Source organism: Aquarana catesbeiana, linkage group LG06 (genome assembly GCF_042186555.1).
Source record: "Aquarana catesbeiana isolate 2022-GZ linkage group LG06, ASM4218655v1, whole genome shotgun sequence".
NCBI classification, from domain to species: domain Eukaryota; kingdom Metazoa; phylum Chordata; class Amphibia; order Anura; family Ranidae; genus Aquarana; species Aquarana catesbeiana.
Genome location: NC_133329.1, coordinates 161,536,876 through 161,547,190, shown reverse-complemented (window position 1 = coordinate 161,547,190; position 10,315 = coordinate 161,536,876).

Genomic DNA, 10,315 nt, shown 5'->3' with positions numbered 1-10,315 from the left:
AAACAACAGCAGGTCAAATCGGACTAGTGACACAGGTATAGTGCGAAACAAGTATAAGACCCTTGGTAGAATATTCAATTTTATTGAGTGTAATCTGCCGAACCATGATGGAGGATGTATCTGCCATCTGGCTAGGTCCTCTGTCAGACGTTTGAACAGGGCAGGGTAATTGTGCTTATATAGGGTTTGTATAGACTGGGTCAATCTTATTCCTAGGAATAAAAGAGTTTCCGGCTCCCATTGAAATTGGTAGGATTGTTTGAGCACTCTCTGGATGGAACTCTGTAAAGAAAGATTCAGTGCCCTGGATTTTTCGTAGTTAATTTTAAGGCCTGAAATTTCTAAGAACGGTTGTAGATTAGCATATAAATTGGGGAGGGAGGTGATAGATGAAGACAGAGCCAGCAGAAGGTCATCAGCAAAAAGTAAGCACTTATGCTCCCTATCTCCACAAACTATGCCCCTAACATCTGGACAGGCGCAGATCTTTATTGCCAGTGGCTCCATTGCTAGAGCGAATAGCAACAGGGATAATGGGCATCTCTGCCGAGTTCCCCTTCGAATATCAAGGGGTTGAGAAGAGTATCCCCTGAGCATCAAAGATGCCATTGGGGCATCGTACAGCGTTAGAAGGAGAGCCAGAAAGCGCTCGCCAAACCCAAAGCAATGTAACACATTAAATAGATAGTATGTTTATACCTTTTAACATCTATTTTTGTATGAATTGTATAACTAGGCATTTTTTAGTCAGTTAAGAAGTTTCTTCATTTTACCTTTGCCCTCACTCGTTGCCTTAGCAACTACCGTAGTTATTGAAACTAATAGTTCTTCTTCCTCCGGACATGGCAACCATGGGTGGCACATACCCACCCTTCCCGCTTCGATCCAGCACTACTCTCTCTCTAGTATATCTCCACTCCCCACCCCTTGGACTCCCCTCTCCTCTCACCCATCTCTCTCTGTTTCTTCCCCTCCTTCTCTATTCTACACACCTACCTCACTCTTCCTCTGGTGTTCCCCCCTCTCACATCTCCTTTCTATCTTCTCTTTTCTATGTCCCCCTGGCCCGCAGGCTTAGTCCCGTTGGGGCTGGACACATGATGAAAAAATGTTTACGAATACATATTGCCTTTCTTTAGGTACGCCCATCAGTTCTTCTTTTTTTATTCTTCTTTATATTTTTTTCTTTTTTTTGTTTTCTTATTGAAAGGTTACATTTTCCCTCGACACATATGCTATATAAAGCTCTGCAAAAGCACCTACATGCAAGTGAAATCTAGCGTGTTACCACACCATCAGAATTTGCTGACCTCATAAGATCGTCCCTGAACACTCAGGAGCTTCTGCAAATCCTTGTGTCTCGGATTAATATTATTGTCACTTGAAGTTTATGTAAACATGTATACATGATGTGCCCATCAACGTTTTCTTTTTTCTGTATTATTTTGGTGATCTTTATGTCCAATAAAACCCTTTGTACAAGAAACTAGTAGTACTTCAAGTATTACAGGAGTCCACAATACCCTTCTGACAAACACTAATAAATGTTCGCATGATAATCCGGGTCTCCAGGTTAATCAACAGTACAAATGTTTTATACACCAAAACAAGAACAAATTGCTAGAGAAGTAAGCAATGAATAAATGTCTAAAAACATGCTTTGCAAATTGCAACCCAATTACAATCATACATGAACGTTCTATCTGCCTGCGTCTTTGATACTGTGATCTTCACAGCTATTGCATACTGTTGAAATCAAAGTATATACATTATAAATAAATTACCATTTTCAAAACTGGTGCAAGGACTTTCATTTTAAACCAACAATCACTTTAAAATAGAAAAATATCATGGGCTAAGTGTATTTCATACGTGCCTTTATACAAAATGGATGTGATGCATTCAGATAATTTCTATGAACTGATTTATTTCATCCAGCTTCACAGAACAACATTGATAAGAATTAATAGCAAAACAAAAAAAAATCTGGATTTATGGTAGAAAATAGGCTTATGGTGTGAGCTAATTAACTGAATGAATACAATGGTTATGACTCAGATGCAAGTTTTCACAAAGCAAATCATACCTTGGAAATAAACAAAATTATGCTAAGAATGCTTGTCCTGTGTAAACAGCTATGCTTAATCATTACAGTCGGATGTGGTGCACTGTTTGTTAACATTAGACATGCATTAAAAATCCCATATATGCAAATGCTAACTTAGTGATATTTACATAGGCTCTTTCACTTGTCCTAGGTTTTATTTGCTTTTGTTGCTGTATTTCCTTATTTTCCACCCTCACAGCATCAGTGGAATTGCTTTTATTTCAAGTAAAGGAAATCTTTCATCTCCATTTCATTCCCAGTGATATGTGTGATGCAATATTAAAGACATTTTCAGCTGTTGCAGTAAACGGCAGATGAAGAATGCACAGGCCTTCTTGAATATAAAAACAATTTTGATCCATTGCCTTTCACTGTTGTCCCTATTAGTTATGTCCATGCTATTTTACCAGGATGCCACTAAGGCAACACATCTCTTTGTAATGAGTTTGTTGTGGTCCTGTCTATAGGCTGCAATAGTTTGGGACAGTCTCACTTTGTATCCACTCCTGGTACATTGTAAAACTTTGCATTCCATTTGTATGATAACTGATATGCAGTCACACCATACTTATGGCTTTGCTAATGGCCAGTAGATAAAGGGGACCTTTCCTGCTTTTACTAAGAAACACACCAGCATGCATCACTGCATGCTGATGTGAAATCATCTAATGCCCCGTACACACGGTCGGATTTTCCGATGGACAATGTCCGATCGGAGCGTGTTGTCGGAAATTCCGACCGTGTGTGGGCGCCATCGGACATTTTCCATCGGATTTTCCGACACACAAAGTTGGAGAGCAGGAGATAAAATTTTCCGACAACAAAATCCGATTGCGTCAATTCCGACCGTGTGTGGCCTGTTCCGACGCACAAAGTGCCACGCATGCTCAGAAGAAATTCCGACATGGGACAGCTCGTTCTGGTAAACTTAGCGTTCGCAATGGATACAGCACTTTCGTCACGCTGCAATGTTCAAAATGGTTTAATACAGCGCACTCTCTTCTTCTTTATAATGTGACAAGGATTAAGTCGTTTTGCTGCTCATATTCACACACACTTCTCACAAACTTTTATTTGTGTTTTTTTAGTGGGATTCCATGAATATATTGTTATTAGTTGTCACATCTGACAGTTTTATATTTTATTTATTCTTTATTTTTTGGATTTTCAGCCTTTTTTTTTCTTTAATGTTTGGATTTTTGCCAAGGCTGATCTTTGTTCAATGTTATTTTTATTTTTACTCCCGAATATTTTTGTGTGTGTTTTGTGTGTCAAGTTACCCCAACACCATTGATATCTTTTATTATTTAATCTCCAGGAGATTGTTTGGTGTTGGTGTCCCTTGTACATTTCACATTGTATATTTGAAATGTACCTGAATCCTCACAAACCAACTGTCCTTTTTGAAGTAAAACACATAGGAGAGTATAATTCAAAACAAAAATCCTTTATTAAGGGATCAGAACCAAACAAAGAGGAAGGCAACACTGGATCAACAGGAGAAATTAGCGAAGCCTGGGACCCCCACGGCAGACATCAATTCTTCAACATCAAAATTGGTGGCCTGAGGAGTCCATATGTAAGGGAGGCCAGTCTGGTCCAGAATTTGCAGAGATACTGATAGCAGCAGATGACATCTGTGTCCCCAGGCTGTGGTACCACAAGAGGCTGCATTTTTTGGCCGACCAGACTGAACCCAGGGCAATCACTGTCTGGTCTTCCTTCCACGCTTCCTTCCGGGCTGTGGCTGTGCAGTTGGAGATGTGGCAGGAGGAGGAGTAGGACCTGGAGGAGGAGGAGGACTGGGGGGACCTGGAGGAGGACTGGGAGGACCTGGAGGAGAGGGAGGAGGAGGACCTGCAGGAGGAGGAGGAGGACCATCCCCAAGATGTGTGTGAGGTGTAATTTGGCCCCTCATACCTTTCTCCAGAGTCTCCGATATGAGGGCCTCACACAAGACTTTTTGGCCCTCCTCCATCCTCTGCATTTTATAGGCTATGAAGGCAGCAATGTTCTCCTCCATGGTGTGGGGTGCTCCCAGGACCTCTGTAGCCCTCCAAAAGAATGCTATAGCAGCCTCCTCTAGGGTACTCCTCCTACTGCCACTTTCTCTTTTCAGGGGGGGTGGAGGGACCTTGATATCAGCCAGCCGGCTCGGCCCGGCCACCTCCTGGCTGAGACTTCCCTGTGTATGAAAAAGGGACATGGTTGTAATGTTTTGCATCATGAATCACAATCCTAAATTAGTACTCCCAACTAACATCTAGTTAACATCATTGATTGGACAAGCAGAAATATTTAGAGGAATGCTATACCTGGCTCAATCTGGGCTCCTCCACATGTGACCTGGAAGGCCCAGGTTGGGCGTCAGAAGCCTCAGCCGGGGGGGAAGGAAGCGTGGAAGGAAGACTGGAGAGTGATGACCTGGGTACAGTCTGGCCTGCCAGAAAGTGCAGCCTGTCGTAGTACAACATCCTGGGGACATAGATGTCATCTGCTGCTCCGGATCTCTGTGAATCCAGGACTTTCTTGCGCTCCCTCAGATATGTGCTCCTCAGGCCACCAATGAAAATCTTTAAATAAGTGATGTCTGCCGTGGGGATCACCTGCTTCACAATTTCATACAATTGCTCCAGTGCTGCCTTCCTCTTTGCTTGGTTCTTGAAATGGGGGTGGGTAATCTCCCACAGACAGGGCAGCTCACTTAGCATCTCTACGAATACTGACATGAAGTCATTGTCTTTCATTAAGATATCCATGTTCACTGCAAGACACAACACAAGACAAAGCCTAATGTCAGACAAAACTCTCCTAATCTTGTTACAATATAGGCCTCAATCTAGAAGCAGTATAGGCACAAGTTTGTCTCTTACCTTCGTTCTTACGATCGGCGCGTCCAATGCTCCTTCCTCCGCTCACAGATCGTACGTAATACGCACGCGTGTTACGCTTTATACACACTGAGCATGCGTGTAACTCCGCCCACCCCTGACGTTCTTTCTAGTCTATTCCCCGCCCCTTTTCGTTCGGCGCAGTGGGTGAAGAGCACATGGTGGAGTTACAGCAGGTGCGTGCTAATTCTAGCAACGAGGAGGAGGAGGAGGAAAGGCTGGATCCAGGCACGTCCCAATCCAGAAGGAGACGTTTTAAGGCCACAAATATGTCGTTTGGGGAGATGTTGGAGATGGTCGACATCATGAAGAAGTCCGACTATGACGGAAAATATGGGCCTTACCCCAACCCCAACATCCAAAAGGCCAAGATCATGGCGAAAGTGGTCAGGAGTCTTGAGAGGAATTTCGGGGTACGAAGATCGAAAGATCAGCTCAGGAAGCGGTGGTCGGACCTGAAGTTGAGAGAGCCAGAGCAGTACCGAAAGATCCGGAGAGTGCTGCAAAAAAGTAAGTAGTTGTGCTGTGTTCCTATTCTTTCTGTCTTTATTCAGTTCGTTCTGCTCCATATGCTTTTATTAATTGTAACGTTTAAAAGGGCAACTTTAATGTTCATGTGCCCATTATTCGTTCGTATCAAACATTTTTCTTTCGGCCTCTAGAACACCATTGTTTAGGCCATATGCATTTTCACACATTTTTTGGGGCCTACTTGGATGCCAAATATTTGTTTGTGTAGATGGGTTTGTTACTAGAATGAAATGCCAACTAGATTGTGTGTAAGGAGAGGACACTGAGCAGCTGTTTTCACATCTGGACACTGGAGCACTAGTGTGGGACACAAGAACACCATTTTTATTAGGGGGGGCACACAGGTGCTCCAGTGTATACTATAGGGGGGGCTACATCTGTGAAGCTTGTATCAAACAGGTAAAGTATTGCAGGTTGACAAAGGACACTAAAAAATATACATCTTGGAACTCAGCTAAAATAGACAATTGTACCCCACTTCCAAGCAATGTTTCCTATTTCTAGTTCTGCCACCAAATATTTGTGTGCTAAGTATACCATTTTTGTTTTACATAGGGGAGAAAAGACTCGGAGGACACCCCTCATCCCAGGAGAACACAGATCCCCCACCTCTGGAAGAAGGGGAAATACCGCAAACACAAGATGCTGAGCAGGAGGAAGAAGAAGACGTGGTGGAGATTGGCACCACAACAGGTGAGTGTCTGCGACCACAGACTCAGGTAAAAGAGATGGATGGTGGCAGATTTTTGAGACCTTTTTTTTTGTTCTTTATCTCTTTTTAGGTGATGTGAGGGATAGAGAACGCTTTACTTCTGAAAGTGCCCAGATCCTGATCGGGGAGATCATGGGGTGTAATGTCGAACTGCAAATCATCAAGCAAAAAATCAATGATGTTATTAAAAAAAATAATAACATCATTGATGTTTTGGGGCGAATTTAAATCCCACAAAATCACCTGTTTTATTATTGTGGTCCAATCTTCCAAAAATTTTTTCAATGTTTAGAAAAGCCAAATTTGGAGGATGCACACAGTGTGCCAACACGTGCTATCTGCCATCACGGGAGATCAATGGACGCGTTTTGGGGGTGCAACCCCTTCCTCAATTATAAAGTCGCGTTGAGGAAGGGCTTGCTCCCCCAAAACACGTCCCTTGATCCCCCCTGATGGCAGATAGCACATGTTGACATTCGTAAATTGGTGTGCATCTTCCAAATTTGGCTTTTCCAGGGGTGATTTCCCCCCATCTGAAAGCTATATCAAACCCAGTTCCTAAATACTGATGTCTGATATAGCCTTCAGGTTTTACCTAATGTGAACTTTGTAAGTTCAAGTTTTTTGGCTTTCTTGTTGGTTTTACACAGGCCTGTTTTATCTGAAATGGATATTTCGATTTTTGATAATGCTACTGCAAAAATTGTTATACAACAAACATGTTGGTTTGTTTTAAAAACCTTTCGTAAATGCACATGTGATTGTGCAGGTATAAAAAAGTGCCTTACTCAAGAATGTGTGGATTATTGTCTCAACACTACAACACTTTTGGGTGATGTGATTGCTGTTTTATGCAAAAATGGGGGTTATTTCCTAAGGGCAAATACACTTTGCACTACAAGTGCAGGTTCAGTGCAGTTACAAGTGCACTTGTAGTGAAATGTGTTTTTGCATTTAGGAAGTACCAGCCAACACGGTTTTTTATAAGGTTACCCAATCACGACATTTTCTGCACTCAACACATTTCTGTCAGGGTCAGCTAAAACAAACACAAGCAGTAAATGTCCACAAAGAATTTCTTTTGGTTGTTTTTTATTTGAAAAAGGTTTCACAGATTGTCTGGCATATTAATAGCCCCCCTACCCGCAAAGAACTCCAGGTAGCGTAACCGGACATCACGGGCACTCAGGGAGGGCAAGCCAGGACGGCCACTTTCAAGCACCGTCAGTGTTGATGGATTTGGGATTCCGGCCTCAGGCCCAACTGAGTCAGCATAGTTGGCTGAATGTTTTCTTAAAAAATTATGGAGAACACAGCAGGCAAGTATTATATGGTTCAGTTTATACTCCGCCATATGGATGGGTGTCAGAAATAAACGGAACCGGCTGGCCAGGATTCCAAATGTGTTCTCCACCACTCTTCGGGCTCTGGCCAGCCGGTAATTAAAAACCCTCTGTTCCGGGGTGAGGGTCCTCATCGGGAATGGCCGCATCAGGTGGTCCCCCAGCGCAAATGCTTCATCAGTAACGAACACAAATGGGAGACCTTCAACATTGTCCTCTGGAGGTGGCAAGTCCAAGCTGCCATTCTGGAGACGCCTGTAGAACTCCGTCTGGGCGATCACTCCACCATCGGACATCCGGCCATTCTTCCCCACGTCCACATACAAGAACTCGTAATTAGCCGACACCACCGCCAACATCACTATACTATTAAACCCCTTGTAATTATAATAGTACGACCCCGAGTTGGGTGGTGGGACGATGTGGACGTGTTTCCCATCAATTGCCCCTCCGCAGTTAGGAAAGTCCCACCGCTGGGCAAAGTGGGAGGCCACAGTCTGCCATTCCTGTGGCGTTGAAGGAAACTGTTGAGGAAAAAACAATAAACATTACTATTTTTTCACAGAAACATGGCAAGCAGATTAGACACAAACATTATGGGGCAACCTCCAGATAGCATTTATTAAGGGGAATTTAACAACAACAAAGTATAAGGTACACCTATCATATTCCCCCTCCCCCCCTCATGGGCCATTTCTAACATTATAGGGGGGGAACTCTTGGACAGGTAACCCTCTTCACTTCATTGAGAGATGAATGCCTAAATAATGGGTATTACTTGGAACAGCCCCTCCTTAGTTACACTATTGGCAGACCACTGGACAGGTAAGAAGTGTCATAATACAAAGATATAAATACACACTGTACACATTTGAGCACATTTGAACATTCTGCTATTACCTATCAAGATAATAATAGTATACAAAAACTTTAAACAGTACCATTGGAAAGTATACAGGCAGGCCCTTGCACTACATGCTTTGGGGAATTCATCCATACATCTGACCAGTAAAGAGGTGGGTATAGTGTGTATTGGTTTGGCAAAGTCAGCAGATAGATGATTGAGGATAGAGAATTGGGATCAGCTGACTTAGGAGTTGGGGGAGGGAGGGTTACAAAAAATTTGGGGACACCACAAAAAAAAGCCTCTGGCACTCTGCCTGAATTTAAATAAAAAATAACATTTCAAAACATTTTAGGGGGTGTTTGGGGTAAAGCACTACTATAGAGCTGATAAAATACATTGTTAAGTGACTACATGAGGTGAATATAGGGCAGGAGACACCATGCTGGAGAGGTTATTGAAGGGCAAATATGTATGAAGGACCTAAAATAATAATTACATAACAATCCAGCATGCATGAGAACAAAGGGGACATTCACAGCATATTACAATCATGGTAATTAGGGAATAAGGAAAGAAATACAAGATATTATCAAACATTAAATACAATAAAATGTGAGATAAAAGGATAAAAATCTTACCTTCATATAGTCCTTCTGCAGGACCTGGATGATGGCAGAACAGGTCTCTGGGATAATGATCCCCAGAGCCTGGGGGGAGATGCCTGTCGAGAACTTCAAGTCCTGCAGACTTCTCCCTGTGGCCAAATACCGCAAGGTAGCGACCAACCTCTGCTCCGCAGTGATGGCTTGCCTCATGCAGGTATCCTGCCTGCTGATATAGGGGGTCAGCGAAGCCAACAGACGGTGAAACACGGGGTTCGTCATCCTGAGAAAGTTCCTGAAATCATCAGGATTATTCTCACGGATCTCACGGAGCAAAGGCATATGACAGAACTGGTCACGCTGAAGCAACCAATTCTTGGTCCATGAACTCCTCCCCACCCTGTTCATGGACTGGACTTGTGTCAAGGTCAGGACCCCAACACCAAGCCCCCGCACAGCACGAACTCTACGAGGAGTACGCATACGAAACATGGCTAGAAAACGGTCGGCTGCTCAGAACGAAGTAACAGAATGCACTGAAGAACAGCAAGGCCTGTGAAGAGCGACCTGAAAACCAGTAACGAACGAACAAGAATACAATGACTACCTAAAGTCATGCGGAACTTGCTTGCACGCACTGAAGAGCAGATACAAACCCACAAGCACAAACTGAACAGCAGAAAACGATCTGAAAGCCACGAGTCTGAAAAAGCACAAATCGTCTCTCACCAAACATTTACTAACACGAGATTAGCAAAAGGAGCCCAAAGGGTGCTGTGCTTGGTTCTGAACCTGCCTTTTCTAGTCTCGTCATACGTGGTGTACGTGACCGCGTGGTTGTCGATCGGAAATTCCGACAACTTTGCGCGACCGTGTGTAGGCAAAACAAGTTTGAGCCAACATCCGTCGGAAAAAATCCTAGGATTTTGTTGTCGGAATGTCCTAACAAAGTCCGACCGTGTGTACGCCCTATAAGAGTGATGTTAATTTACTAAAACTGGAGAGTGAAAAATCTGGTGCAGGTCTGCATAGAAAATAATCATCTTCCATGTTTTTTTTGTTAAATCCTAGTTGAACAAGCTGAAGTTAGAAGCTGATTGGCTACCATGCACAGGTGCACCAGATTTTGCACTCTGCAGTTTTAGTAAATCAACCCCACTGAAAAATGTTCTGTTCCGCTGAAGGCACTAGTGATGTGGCCCCAGCTGGACAGATGACCCCTGGGAAGGCAACATAACTATTGCCTTCAGGGAGATCCCATACCTAAGCTGCAATATCTCAT